Source organism: Eurypyga helias, unplaced genomic scaffold (assembly GCF_000690775.1).
Source record: "Eurypyga helias isolate BGI_N326 unplaced genomic scaffold, ASM69077v1 scaffold10409, whole genome shotgun sequence".
NCBI lineage: Eukaryota > Metazoa > Chordata > Aves > Eurypygiformes > Eurypygidae > Eurypyga > Eurypyga helias.
In genome coordinates this window covers 12212-28727 of record NW_010273930.1, presented here as the reverse complement: position 1 = coordinate 28727, position 16516 = coordinate 12212, and positions in this window count along the sequence as shown.

The window sequence follows — 16516 nt, the reverse complement described above, 5'->3', positions numbered from 1 at the left end:
TGTGTTTATATATTGATCTGTAGTTCTTGCACTTCTTTCAAATGAAGTGCTAGATTTAAGTTAATAAAACTACAACTACTTCATAGTTACTGATAATATAATTGCTGTTGAAGAAAGCTGAAGGGAATAGGCACATCAGCAGGCACTGTGAAGAAGACAAGGACACAAAAGTGTAAATAAAGGATTTTGAAATAAACATGAGAAGATTTTAATTAAAGAAAAATTGGAAGTAATATGAAAATGAAGAGTAGACTCTGCCATAAATATCTTCAAAGTTGCCCCTTAAAAAAAATAATCTTTACCAAATAAAAAGAAAGCTTCAATTCCACAGCAGCAGAGTTCTGCAGAAGATTACTGGGCCATAAAAAAGCATGCAAGCTATAAATAGGTAACTTTGGCTTCTCGTTATTCCATAATATAATTGACAAAGACAGCAATGTAGGATAGCTACTGAAAGACTGTCCTCCTGAATGCAATACAAATGTTTGAATTTTTGAAGATGAACAAAAATCAGCATATACACTTTTCAAAGGACTTCATAGCTACATCAGGTAAAATCCATATACACTCATATTTATATTTTTGTGCCTGCTAGGAGAGGGAATCAGGTTGAGGAAACATACTCAGGATTCATAGTAGAATCCAGATCACCTCCATAATCACCACAAGCATTGCCTCAGCAGAAAGAAGGGAAAAAAAAAAAACCACAAAAACAAAGCCATACCAAAATCCAGTCAAACTTAAAAACGTGCATTACCTTTGCAGACAATATCAAACACAGGTACTGTTAAAGTCCATCATCAGAACATAGTCAGCAAAGACATCTACTGTTTGCATGACAGAATTTGCACATTGGACTCCTTATGGAAGCTCTGAGTATTCAATAAAGCAGGTGAGACGTTTTAGAGAAGGCTAAAACCTAAGAATAGGCCATGAAACACTCCATATGTCAAATACTTTGCAAGAAAAAGTCAGAACCTAATCAACAGAGTGTAATTTACATTAAACAGGTTAACTAAATATTTAACAGATAAGGAATGTAGATGTAGATTACTTAAAACTGTTCTTACCTCATGGTTGTAATCCAATATTCCTTTCAAAATCTTCTTCAGGTTGCTTACCTATTTGACAAGAAAAATAAAATCCAATAAATGCTAGGAATAAATCACAGAAAAATGATCATGAAGTAGCAATTGCAAAAGAATCACACAGAAGCATTATACAATTACATCCATTTGCACAATAAGACTTTATGCTTGAGCAGTTTAATTTAGAATCTTGAAAGTTATGCAATAAGCCCTTATGATCAGACTTCCAGACCTGAACACAAATCTTTATTACTTGTCATAACCCATTTAAATTTACTAAAAACATCACATTGACTTGGATAGGCATTAGATCAGACTCTAAGGCATGAATCTTTTTTGGAGTTTTTGTTTATTTTAGGATTATTTTTGCATCTAGAAGTTGGAATATTCTTTTCCTCCTTTCTTCTCTTAAAGTATCCTAGTGATTACTTTCTGTAGAGATAAACCTCCTCTTCCAAACCAAAAACAGCTACTGCTCAATAGCCTCCTTTATTCCTAACCTATGTAAGCTTAATTTGTTAGCTTTCTCATTAATTATTCCTCATAGTTCTTTCATTTTTGTTCATTTCCTCCATCCCAGTTCTTTACAACTGAATGTTTGTCTTACAGTATCAATGCAAAATTCACATTTCTCAGTGATGCCTTCACTGGCATACAAAGATAGCTTCTGCTCACTTGCATAGCCAATGACATCAGTTAAGATTGTCTTGCTGTATAGAATCTATGCCCACTTCTCCCTTCCCAGCAAAAATCCATTTACATCAAATCTCTGCAGTAAAGACTGCATTTAAAAATTATAAAAATGCCCAACGAAACTCACAGGTGATATTTAGGAAAAAAAAGAAAACTTTGCTAAAAGTAACTGCTACAGATTCCCATCAATTAATGTTCAAGTATTTAAGCAAGAAATTTAGATTTTAGTAGCAGTGCACTGTCTCCAGTAACACAGGAGCAGCTGGATGAATGGATGGATGGATGGAGGATGGATGGATGGTGGATGGATGGATGGATGGATGGATGGACGGATGGAGGATGGATGGAGGGATGGACGGACGGATGACGGATGGACGGACGGATGGATGGATGCATGGAGGATGGATGGATGGAGTTGTGTTGGAGTGGGTGGGGGGGGGGGGGGGGGGGAAATCTTAATGGGAAGGGTTGACAAACATTAGAACAAGCTGCCCAGGTGAAGTGGTTGGGTCCCCACCCCTGGAGGTATTTAAAAGACATGCAGACGTGACGCTTAGGGACATGGTTTATTGGTGGACTTGGCAGTGCTAGGTTAACAGTTGGACTTGGTAATCTTAAAGGTCTTTTCCAACCTAAACAATTCTATGAAGTCTATAAACAGGTTCTGCAAAGACTGAACCTGACTGAATTAGGATTCACAAAGTGCTGTTGCTGACAATAGTAGCCACAGGGATAAGCTGTGGAACTATAATGAAGGGAGAATGAAAACTTAAATCCTAACAGCCTTTATAGCTCACAATAACTTCTATATTCTTGATTACGTTCCAAAATATCCAGGTAGAAGATTCCATCCACTGACAGAAGTCATCTATCTTCCAAAAGATATGAGAAAACACTACAGAAAACAGTAGAAAATGACACTGAAATCCAGGGACAAACTCAACACTTCAATGCAGTCAACAGACAGAACGAGGTGATTAAAGCAAAATCCAGGCTCTTTTCTATGATAAACTCAAGAAAGTAGCCATGAAATCTGACATGATAATGATCTGATTACCTTATTCCTAATAACCCATTCCCTCTGACCGCTTAACATGTAAGAAAATCCTGACTGTCTTCATAATCACTGAACTTTAACTTACACAAGAAACAAAAATTCACTTTGACTTGAAAAGTGACACATCAAATATTCTGACAACCTCGAATAAAAACTGGAGATGCTACATGATGCCAACTGTATAACATTTACTGTCCCTCCCATAATTCATTTACTTTCAGGTTTACATCTTCTACTCCCAAACACACACTACTTCTGTAATATTACACGTAACACATGTTTCTGTAAGAGCTAAGACTACTTTCTAGCTGTCTGCCCAAAAGCAATCACCACCACCTTTCAAAGGCTATGCATAATCATAACCAAAGTCTGCAACAGATTTCAGAATTTAAAGAAACAAATAATTTTATTTTGATGCCAAATCACCACAAAGAATACCAGACTGATTGGAACATAATTTTCAAACTTGATTAATTACAATCTTCCAGTTCATAATTTACCTGAGTCTGCTGCAGAAAGTGCCACAGAAACGCAAAGGCCATGTTGCAGAATTTAAGTCCAGTTTACCGATGAGAACATTGTGAGGAACCTTGAACTTGAACATAATCCCAAAAAATGAGAAGCAAAATGGAAAGTACCCTTCTACAAAGTCCTTCTTTTCCTCTTCCCTGTAAGCATTGTTTGAATTAATATCCTTTAAACACAAAGAATCATCTTCCTCCATATAACTTCTACAGAGATTACAGTTGAGATGCTGGAACAAAACCTATATTGATCAAAATCTGTCATCAAAACTAGCATGCAGGGGAGCATCCTCAGAAAAACAGCAGACAAACTGAGAAAAGAACCACCTTGCCTTTGAGGTCCTATTTTATTCCACTGTTAATCAGCAGCACTAGAATATTCTGTGTGGCACATAACCAGAAAATCATCAGGTTAAATCAGCTTCTTTACAAACTGGCTTAAACTTAACAATGATCTTCAGTATTATGCAGAGGGCCCCCATTTTTTTTTTTTTTTAAACTTGTCTGCAGTGAATAAATACGCTTAGATGGTTCTACTACCACTGGCAGAGAATCATCATGGGTCCCCCATGTTTTCTATTTTGAGATTCAACTCAGTAGTTCCAATAACATTTGTCAGGCCACAGCATTAATTCTTAAAAGGAAGACTTCAAACAGTGAGGAATGAAAATGAACAGCACAAGAAGTGTTCAAGACAACCATTTACATCAGAATTCTAAATCACAGCAGGTCATGGTTGTTCAGAATTTTTTTCTCTTTTTCTTAAGCACACGGGGAAAACCTAACTATAACTAATTAAAAAGACCATTAAATCATGCAGCGATAGAACACAACACAGAGAGCACTTTATAGTCATGACTGAGATTGGAAATTCTCTCAACTTCTGGAGATGAGCCCATGATCACATGGGATGCTTACTTGCATCAGCAACCTGACTCCCTCCTTTTCCATACAAAGGAGGTACACTACCCTCCCAACCTCTTTCACACCCCTTCCCTGCACTCATACTCATGTTGGAAAAGACACGAAACTTACTAGTTAAAAAAAAAAACCCACTAAACCGGAACAGTGACAACTATGCTTAATTCCACTTCAAAAGCTGATGCAACTCACAATAGATGGCTTACTGAATATTTCTAGATGAATCTCTGTTCATTTCCAATCTCTTCCATCTGTCATTTCCTGTTTTATTTCCCCAATCCCATATCAGCACAGAGAGGACATCCACTCTGAACTAATACATCCACAAAGGCAACCTACATGTTAGCACCCGTTCGCTGAATACCTAGATTTCACTAATACCCACCACAGAGCTGTGTGGATGTTCCTAATGTTAAATTATCATTACCCTCTCAGTTTACAGCCATCTTGGCTGCAGTACAGTTCTACACAGTTAGCACACACTGTTCAGTATGAGACTGACCCTTATTACACAGCATTGACCTGACAAATTGTCTGGAATGAAAGGAGAGATGATGTGCCCTGGGTTACTGAGGACAACACTTAATCTGCCAACACTCTATGATTTGATGTTTATGAGGTTTCTTTTTTTTTCCCCCTCAGCTGTCATATGAAATCTCGCTCTTCTTTAATTACAATTTCCTTACTAGTTCCAAACTGAGGATCTATAACCTGTCTAAATTTCTCTATGAATATACTTGAGCAACAAAAGGAAAACTTGATGAATTGGACAGTACAAATGCCCTTAAGCTTGCAATGGCTGACAGAAGGGGAGTATGGGTTACCTAATTTCTTGTTTTCGCTCTAACATTATGACAGCCAATCCCCAATTTCGCATTTATCCTTAACCACAGGTATGACTGAAATCCTGTTTGTGTGGAAGACCATGTAAATTGACTTATCTTTGTACATTTCAGGTCCTGAAGTGTCTGAATGGGAATCCCAATGTTCTGAAATGCTATTCTTTCCTGGGTAATCCACAGACCCATTTCTCTTCACAAAGGTCATAATTAAGACATAGTTATGAGTCTTATAACCTTAAAACCTCTGGCAGTGTTGCTAGAGCACACTTGCAAGAGGTGAAAGAATTCTTACCAACCAGTCTCAAATATCTCATTAAGGCACTTAAAAGGAGGGGGACAGGGCGGCGGGGGGGGAAGGCAACCTGCCCTGAAACCAAGAAAATAACAAAATACACATTTGTTTTAAAGTGGTATAGCAGCAGAGGGGGAAAAATTCTACTAAGACAGCATTCTTGAGGTTATCAGAAAGCAAACTGCTAGGAAAAAAAAAAAAAGAATGCTGACCCATGTATTCTTGTTTATTCCCCATACAGGACAGCATGCAAGTCAAAGTTAACAACTGCACAATTTTCTGAGTATCCCTTTCAACAGGTTAGGAGGGCTGGTTCAGGCCTACATTAATCTCCATCAGGCCCTGCTAACCATTGTTCCACAAAGTAGAGCTACCTGCACGTTACATTTTGGCCTGGGTTTTTTAACTTATTTCCCCTACTAGACTGGCTCCTTTATGTAGTTCATAATACCAAGAGCTTGTACAAGTAGCAACTATTACACCATACGACATCAGAGGCAAACAGCAACCATGTTTAGCAACAAGAATATAATTCAGCTGTTATCATGACTTGTGAGGTAGTAAGATTACCCAATTATCATGGCACTTCCTAAAACATGAATGGAAAACTGTATCATTGAGACATGGAGAATGTTGCCCACATTTGAAATTTAGTGGTAAATGAAGTGCAGAGATTGAAACTGTTCCTACAAACCAGAATATAAATGATGGATTAATAGACATTTGAACAACTAGATGCTAGTTGTGTTTACTCACATAGAAAGATGAAGAACAGTTGGCAAAGTACAGGACTACCTTCCTGGTTACAAAATAAGTTTAAAATCTCACATTCGTGCCTTTTAACATTATTCATGAAAAGGGAAATGGTATATAAAAAATGCATAGAAAAAGCTGGAGTATACATCTCTTTTAAACAAAAAAACCCCAAAAAATCATTCTTTAGTTCTTATTTACATGGATATGTGAAAAACAAGAAGGAATGACATCGGGAAGAAACTGAAATTTTGGCCTGATGTTTTTCCAACATCAATCACATAAGGAAGTTACTAGATTGCTTATCAGTTTGGTTTTTTTTCCCCACTCACACCCGCTAACCCTTAGTGTCTGCCATATTGGTGGGAGACACACAAAACCTTTATCCCTCAAGCTCCAGATGAGTTACAGAAGCACTGCTTTGCTTTCAATCAACTGTAATGCTATTATAACTAACAGTTCTCGATTTGCTGTTCTCCAAATATAACGGCCAAGACTTCCACATGTCACAGAAATACTTTAGAGAAAAATAAAACCTTGCATCCAGCTGTTCACTTGCAGTTCTACATGCCTCTTCAAAAAAATTTAAATTAACTGCTCTACAAGCAGCAGAACTAACAAAACTTTTTTAGGGGCCATATCTTTTACTCATCAGCCAGTCAATGTATCTTCGTCAATGTACCCATATTTTTCCTGGCAGCCCTGGTAGGCCAAAACACTCTAAACCAGCCCAGACTTGAACACAGCTAGGGCAGCAAAGACACACTGGCATGTCTGCTGGCCAAGTCACAACATACACAGCAGCAGCGTGCTCCATCCTTGTCTCAGGCAGCACTTATGTGCGTGTCCCTTCTATTTCACAGTTGTAACCCTTCACCACATGCTCAGAAGGGTTTTTGGTGGCTAGAACAAAATGGTTTTACAGGAAACAGGAACTAACAGACAATCCATGATGGTTTTGTTCCCCAAATAGGCTGGAAATGGCAATTCAGAAAGGTACATATATCATCCTCTGAACGAAACTGGTCAAAAGCTACACTAATACCTGCACATGAAACTGTGCTCTTCAAGTTTTATAAACCAAAATGTTCTTCAGCCGTGCCACTGTAAATCCGATTGTCTTAAGGTTTGCAGAGAAAGTACTAGAATACCATGTGATACAAATGACCCAGCAAACTGACCATGGTCACAAAACATTGAGTCCAAACAACACAGAAAAACCACAACCTCCTCTCCTAAAGCTCAGTAGTTGTGCAGAGCTGACAAAGTAAAACGAAACACTTTGCCATTTTAATTTAAATAAACTGCTTATTATTCTGCTATTTTTATGTAGCTGCTTCTCAGAGCTCTTATTTTTATGTTACTTTCACACTTCGTATTTTTTTTAAATATTTCATTCAACATTTGAAAAACAAAATAGTAATTTGTGCATAAAATGCATTTTAATGTTTTCCTTTTAAATTATTGAAACCTATTTACAAACTCAAAATGTCTTTTCTTTGCTAAACTGTACAGGACTATAACAACATAGAAAACAAATAAGTAATTAAAATCGTCTAAAATTAAAAATGCTGTGCTATAAAGCAAGATCTTAATCTAGAAGTATGGTAATATCTAAATAAAATATTGTTTTAAGAACTGAAATACAGACTTGTAGACAAGCAAACTAAGTCAAATACCTTTAGCCTCCAATTATCTCCTACTTCTGTTTTGATCCGGTTCAGCCAATTTTCATCAAAGTAAGCTGGATCTCTGTAACAAAAACATTTAGAGTGTTCATTAAAAACATGTTAAAGAAACTGTGATGATACCTCAGTGATTAAGCCCCTATCTCAGGCTGAGGTTATTTAAATTATGAGCTCTGTATCCAACACATGGCCTGTTCTAAGGCCTTGCACCCTGCTGAAAGCACAGCCTCATTTGTGTGCCATGATCAGCTAGTACTTCTGAGGAAGCTGCTGCGCTTGGAATGCATTTTGCCAGTTTTTTCATCTGTGAGTTCTTCCTATGAATTTATCAGCTGGTGCTGGAGCAGTATTTGCTTGCATTACTTCAGACTGTCACAAAAATTGTTACTTTTCAACATATCATGGATCCCATCTGCTATATACTGCTTACAACTATTCAACTTCTAAATGGAAAGTTTCAGACTGAACAACACCTATGTTGTCTTTATACAGTGAGATGAATTAAAAAGGAATGCTGAAGTATTTACTATGGAGAACACACTTTATTATTTCATCTATCAAACACCATCAGTTTTTACGCATCTCTTTTCATGGTAAGCCTAGACAAGTCTTTTTGTGAACACCTTGCCTTAGAAGTTTTTATATCTCCTGCACTTTTAACAAGGAAATCAAGATAAAGTTCAGAAGAGCACCTACTGCTAGTATACTTCTATTTTGATAAACTTCTCCCTCTCCTCCTTTTTCTCACAAGCACCTTTTATAATTTGCTTCTTCATGACAACTCCCAAAACTCTCTTGCAGCCATGTTTCCAGATCATCTAAAAGGCTAATATTTTCTGCTGTTCACTTATTCAAATTTTCCTGATGATATACAGAATTTTGAAAATGCTATGATCAGACCTATGGAAAAAGAATGCACTACAGATAACTGGTTTTAAAGGAATGGGTCAACATAAGGAAAGGCTCGTATTTAATCCAATGTAAAAAGTTAACAGTGTCAGGGAAAAACAACCCCACCCGTTTTTGTAAGCATAAGGCTTTTAAGAGTCAGTGTGGTAGGCTAGGTTTGAGTTTCATGTGAAGTATCCTAAATTCTGGTCTTAGACTCCTGCATTTGCCACTGAGTACTAGTAGATTTTCTGCTGTATCCTCTACAGATAGAAGGGTTCTGGACTGAGCTCTTTCTTGAACCGCAAGATGCCATGAGATCTTTTGGCATAAGCTCAAGAAAACATGTCTGGAGATCCAAATGACAACTATATCATATATGCCATAAACCAGCAATTACATCAATACTTAAGACTAGGGCACAGACTTCGTAGTCACACTCCGTACCTGATGCACAGTATCCCCTGTACTCCATCTTTCCCACAATGTCTTTTCACAATGCATAAAGGCCTGCAAGCAGCCCGTGATACGATATACAGCAATGGAGAGAGATCACGAACAGCAATGTTTCTCTAGTGACACAATCCAATTGCTATTTTTACACATTCTGTTACAGACTGTAGTGAAGATTATGGCATATTTCCTTTCCTCTGACATGGCATCTGCAAACATATAGCTGGAAGAACAGCTTTAATTACTAGTTAAGTTGGTATCTCCAAATTACTCCCATTCAAAAATCAGTGCAGTTCTAGCACAGACAACAATCTTAAACTATGCAACAGAAAAAGCAATGGCTTATCCAGAGTTTCATCTGGTTTTGAAATAGATGTTTTGAAACAGCTTTCAAAAGGTCACTCCACCCTCAGAAGTCATGTAAACCTAAGAATGAAACTGATTTGAATACATACATTTATTAGAGGTGAAAAAAGCTCAGTTTTTACGTGAAAAAAATGCTTCTCCTTGGGGGGGGGGGGGGAAAAATCTTAATTTGCCTAAATTCCAGTCTATCACAACAAAAACATCTGGACAGTAATGAAAAAAAGTGAGACTTCAAGACCCATGTAGCCCCACTAGAGTCCATCTGAGGTGTGGTGTTCAAAAAGCACCGCAGTACATTTCAGAAAGGTCTTGCCAACAGTCAAGTAAGCTTTGCTTACAGCAGACTGACAAAGTGTTTATGCAGCTGAGTGAGAAAGCAGGTATGCCTAATTACCTGTGCTTCACCAGCACAAAAGAGCAACTGAACTTTCTTAAAGACTGTATCTTATAATTTTAAGCATTACACTTGGTCTGTGACACCTTCAAGTTGCTTCAAGGCTGCAGTGCCAGGAATATACCAATTCCTGATTACCATTTTAATTTTAAATAATGACTCTAAGAAGCTACATGGGTAAGCATAAGCAACAGCCCATAAGTAGAATTCCATCTGGACTGACTGGATGGCTAATACTGCATACCTGATTTTCAACAAGAAGGGCATCAGCTGAGTAAGAGCAGCAAGATTCCACGATCAGCTCCAACTCAATTCCACTCTGGAAGCCTGTACTTCAGTAACAACTAAGCAGCTTTTCTCTTCTTTACTGCAATGTAAGTAATACACAGACCAGCAACCAGCCTTCACTGTTTTGATAGAAGTCTTGGGCTACCTACACCTTTATGTACGTCATCAGACGTACGTAAGGAAGGCCACTGAGAGTTAAACCTAAACTCAGTGTGGTGGTCCTCTCCCACAGATCCCATTTGTTTTCTCTTTTTAAACACATAAACCTCATGGAAGTATCCAAGGGTCCAGCAGCTGATAAGCGATCCACTCTAAATCACCAACACATAACAGCGGTCAGAACAGCACCAACAATTCTCTTTAGAGCAACTCCGTGAAGATTACAGAATAATTAGTAGCATATTGCAAAAACACCTTCCCAGGAATACAAGTAGAAAAGCAATAGGTTGGGTATCATTACCAAGCATATCTAGAATGACCTCATTTCTTCATCCATAAATCACCCCAGAATCATTCCTATTGTGCAAGGATAATTTCATTTCTGTCCTCGTAAGTCAGATAAAGGTTCAAATTAGTATCAAAAGCAATGCTTTCTCTTATCAAACTAATGGAAATCAATTCTGAAATAAAAAATTTTCATCAGAATTTTTACAAATTCCTTTTTTTTAAAGGAGGCTTCCAGACATTAGGCCATTCACAGCTCTTGCTGCAAAACTAGTCTCCCTGTGCTGAACCTTTGGGAATCATGGTTCAATCATAGTCAGAGTTCTTCAACTCCCCTAGTCCATGTAATTAAGAAAGATGCTGTCATATCTTACCCTGTTTAAAAAAGCATCTAGGCAAATAGATTCTAGGCAAGTAGAAAAATATGTGATTGAGAACTGAGCAGCTGTGAATAAAAACCTAACAGCTCATTTTGAAGACATACTGCACTAAGCCAGGTCAGCAAAAAACTCACGGAAGCACCATCTTTACCATAAGATTACTTGTTTGAACCAAGCATTTTAAATTCAGTAAGTTCCTGTGCCTCAATTAAAACTCAAGACAAATCTCTTGCACTGGATAACTTTCCAGGTTTATAAAGGTATTTGTGTATCACTTAATTGCTGCCTAGTATCTGAACATTACACTGCAGATAACTGGGACTTTTCTTCAGAGCACAAAATGCTGTCGTTAATGCTGTATCACTTCATGTGATGTTGTTTTCAGCAGTGCTTATTTATACCCATTTATGCTCCATCTTATTCTGTATGCAAATTTTCCTCTATTTAAGCAATCACCTCTCCACATCATAGATGCCAAGAGAGAAATACTCTTCTGAAGAAAACCAGCCCACAGAGCATGTAGTGTAACTCATGACTATTACTCATTTTAACAGTTGTACAGTGAGCTGCTTTAAGAAATGCCTGTTTACAAAAATTCCATTCCCCCAGCGATACACAAAAGCATGGTTTTCGTGCATGCATCAAAACATACACAGCATGCTGCAATGTATAATATTACAAAGGAATAATTCATTAAATGGGGCACAATGCACAGATGACAAATGAAAATACATACCATCTTTTACATTTACCAAGGCCCATACGACAGACAAACTTAAACAACAGGAGCACCTGGTACTACCCAGTCTCCAGAGTAGGATGAAAAGAAAAATTAAAACTGTAGGATAAAACTGGGTATTACGCTGTTCTACTGAAAACATGAGTTACAACAGTCAAGGCTATTAAAAAAAAAAAACAACACCCCTGACACAATTCAGAAGCAAGCTATGGCATTTCCATCTGCTCTAAACAACAAAAGCTACGTGACTTTCAGCAGACAGGCTACTCACAGACAGTTCAAACATTTTATTTGCTTCCAATCTTTGGTCCAGGAGTACAGCACTCTAAAATAACCATCAACACTGACTGTGTACAGGCATCTTATCCTACTGTATTTCATACCAGTTCTAGTCAGAGGGATCAGTAACGTTCACATCTAAACACAAATGAAGAGTGAATCTTAAAGACACATACAAAAAAAGATATGGGAAAGCACAGGCTGAATTTCTTCCACCAAGATAATACAGTTAGCACTGGAGAATTCAATTTGATGGCAATTTAACCTGCAATTTAAAGATAAAGCTTTTATGATATAAAAAGTGTCCTTTAGGGATTTAACAACACCTGTTTTTGTTAAGAACTAAATCTGTAAGCAAAAGGCTCATGCTTGGTTACATAGCACACATTTCTGCCGCTTCATATCACACACTGTATCAGTGAAAAGCTTCTGAAGGTGTCAGTAATTCCCCTGGCACCATTTTCTTCTCACAGCCTCCTCCGGCAGTTTTATTACAGAAAATTCTGCTACACGAGTTGTTACGTCTGATGAATGGCCCCTCCATACAAATAGGCTGCTACTTTGAGTGCAAAAAATGAGAACAATGTGTACAAGAAGTTGAGGTAGATGGAAGGAGCTGCTGGCCCCTGCTACACACTTGATACAAGACACAGCTTATTTTTTTAATCAGCTGATGAATAAGCAATATTTCTTCTTTTTTTTTTTCACTGACAACAAATCCTACAGTTCTGCATTGTGCAAATTTTCAGTATATCTAAAGCAACTAATTCCCTGAACTAGGGATCTCTTCGAAATTGTTCCTCATCATAAACTATTGTCTTAATTTCATATTGTTTCCACTATTTCCTGACCTTGTAAGTACTGATGGACTCCTATGAAGGTGGAGGTTAAAACCAATAGAGTTCAGACTTTTAAACTTCAGAATCTTCAAAAAGAAATGCTATTTTACTCTCCTGTGGAAATATATCCAGATCACTGGATCACCCCACCATCTTCCAATTTTCATCAATGTTCTCCTCACTTATTGTCAGTTCTTCACTCATTTCATTTTCTTCATTCATAAGGAACTTGTTTGGGTTTCTTTTTAATTCTTACTGGATATATTTATCTGCTTTCAGCTGGTTTTTAAACATTAATTTACTATAGTAGAAGTCCTGATGCAACCAAAAGTTGCCAGCATCCTCCCCTCCCACTTTCATGTAATTAAACTATTAGTACTACTAGCCTCAAAGAACACCTATTGGTGAATAATCCTAAATGGGAGGCAGCTATACTGAAAGACATCCAAATTGCAAGCAATATGCATTAAAGAAATAGTAGTTTACTCTTCTCAGTAGAAGAGTAGCAGTGTTAAGCTTTCTTTCTCCAGTCAAGACGATAAATTTGTCCATCGAGATTAACTTGTTGATAGGTTTTCATATCAAAGCCATAACTGTTCAAGTTTTCACTGCAAATGCCATCTCTTTGCAGTGACTTGTGTTTTAGACTGTGCTTGCTGTGTGTTATTTAACATCACTGCATGACTTTTCCAAATAACCTCAAACAGCCACCTATCTTGCTCTTACACATTTCTATACCTGCAAGAATTTTCATCTACATGGTTATCTTTCTTGGGACAGAGAAGGCGCCAGTGCTGCTAATATATAAAGAAAGGTGGACTGGAAAAGCCTGTTCTAGGCTTGCTTCATAGCACTGAGCACTCCCTGATTCCTGACTAAGTATTCTTCCTGTGGTGTCTGTTTGAAGGAACAAAATGACGTTTTCACTCCTAGTGTGAAATTCAGTTTTGTTTTCAAGAAAGAATACTTAAAATGTGTTTGCCAACATGCTCCTGGTCAGTTTTCCAGTCAGTTATATTTGATCCCTACATTTAGCCTATGTTCCCATTTTTTGTGTCCAGGGAAACAGACAATGTTTGGCTACTCTGCAAGCCTCGGTACCTACTTCAAGAATCAATTGGAACCATCTTTTCTTAGTACAAAAAAAAAAAAGGCAATAGTATTTTCTCTCACAAATTGTTCTTATGTTATCATTCCTGTTTTACAATCCACAACTGGCCTGCTGCTGCACTTTGCAGTTTATCTCAACAGGAATGCAGCCAAGGTTTAGCAATACTATGCTAAATCTCTGCATGAGAATCAATGTATTCATTGCACAAGCAAGCAAAATGGTAAATCTGAAGCAAAGAAAGACAGCCAAATACTAATTTTGTCAGGTTCAAATTATTACCTAGGGCATAGAGAAAGAAGTTTAAATTCTGTAGCTAATCTTTACATACAAACTGGGTAAACTAAAGAATTCCCTCACTTGGTGTCAGCCTGGCAATTATAACAGGAAATATTTTAAAATCATGTTACAGAAATGCGTATTTGTATTGTACATATCTTTTTAGGGCATCAGTTCATCAGCTGAAAACAGTATGTCAGAAGAGCTATCCTTGCTTAATGCTGAAGCAGGGAGAAAGGCAGTATTTCAAGCCATGGTAGTACCAGGCTAAAATAGTCACGAAGGTTATAGAGGGGCCTTTGACACGGAAGTTTCATTTTTGTTTGTGTCAAGGTGTATTATGTTTTAGATCCAAATTCTGATTAGTCTTTGAACAAGTCAATCAAGAATATGTATATAGTTATCAACTGTTGGCCCACCATTAAGTTAAGTGGAACCTGTGCCCTACAGAAGAACTAGAGAAGTTCAAGACAGATAAATACCCATATTAAATATGTCACTATTCTATTTTTTCTAAATGCTACGATAACAGATTCACAGATGATCATGTTGAAATACTAACTTACTATAAAGTTTACTGAACACACCATTTATAAGGTCACCACCTTATTACACTCCACCAGGTAAAAAAGAACTGTACCTTTCCAATCCTAAAAAAAAAAAAGAAAAAAAAAAAGCAGCAGTATCTGATTTATATTGTATTTACCTTCAGACTTGTAAATTCAGAAAACTTACAAGTGAGCTGATTCAAATGGTGGGTTAGAAAATCCATTTCTAATGGAGGGGTGTTGTCTCATCTTTTGTGTACCAACAAAATACATCCAAACAGCAGAAATATTCCTTCAATTATTCTGAATTAAGAGGACTGCTGACATTTCTTGAAATCAGTTTAGTTTGATGCAAAAATACATACAGACTGGATAATTCTTCTAAGTGATGCCTCATCTTCCTCACAGAAGGAGAAATACATGCAGAGAGAAATTTTGCAGCATTTACCTCTTCTCTGAAGTTTCAGGCAGGAAGAAGGACTGTTCTCTACTTCACATCTTTAGGATTCTACGTTCCTAAACTTACACATGCTCAAAAGCATTCCCTTGAAATATTTGACTATGTTTCCCTCTTTTTTCCTTCCTGTGAAATGGCAGCTCTTTCTTTCACTAGGAGGAAGGCATCTTCCCCACCTTCACTTCTTCTGCAACTACAGAACAGATTCAGTGCCCTCATTGCAGTTAAGGGGCTGGGAGCTCTGTCAAATGAATCATTCATGTTCAGTAAACCTGAGCCACATAGCAGCACAAAAGGGAAGTGGCAAGTGTTAGCAAGGGATGGAGGATCTCCTGACTCACTTTTCATCTAAAAATCGATGCTTGCTAGGAGCTTGAATTCATGGCATTGTTAAAAGACTGGCAAAGCTTGTTCAGCCCTTGGATTACATTACTCCTTCTGCTGTTCCACCTGGTACCAGATATATACCTAGGGAAACCTGGAAAGAAATGTGTGATTATGTGGCTCTGGAAGCCACGATCAAAGTCCAAGTGGTGTTCTTCCCAGTTTTGCCAGTTTGCAGGAAGGGCTTGAGGAGCAAAGAAACAGCTCAACAACCAGCTGTGAACTGGTGTCGGCAGCAGGGTTTTGCTTTCTATGACCACAGAACCCTCCTTGAGAATCAAGGAGTGTTTGGAAGAGATGGGATCCACCTGACTACAGTTGGCAGAAGCATCTTTGCCAACAGGCTTTCCAGCCTGGTAAGAATTGTTTGAAACAAGGAACAATAGGAGAAAACACCAAACATCAAACTAAAATAACCAAACATCAATTGACAAAGGAGTGGACTCTGTTGGCAAGCAAACAGTGTGCGATGTTGTGAACAAGAGATACATCATAGTCAAAAAAACAGAGGTGAAGTGGGTTCATCCCAAGCATATGTACTAAATAAGGAAAGGCCTACATAAAAAAAACTATAAGGAAAGCTCTCATTCTTAGGAATCAGCAAGATTGGATGCCTATATGAAGTGCCTGCGCACTAATGCTTGTAGCTTGGACAACAAACGGGAGGAAACAGAACTCTGTGTGTAGTTACAAGGCTAGAGTCTCATTGGGATCATGAAGACATGGTAGGATGGCCCATATGACAAGGCTGCTGCCATGAATGAATACAGGGTCCTTAAGGAGAAACAAGCTGCGAAGGTAGCGACAGGGAG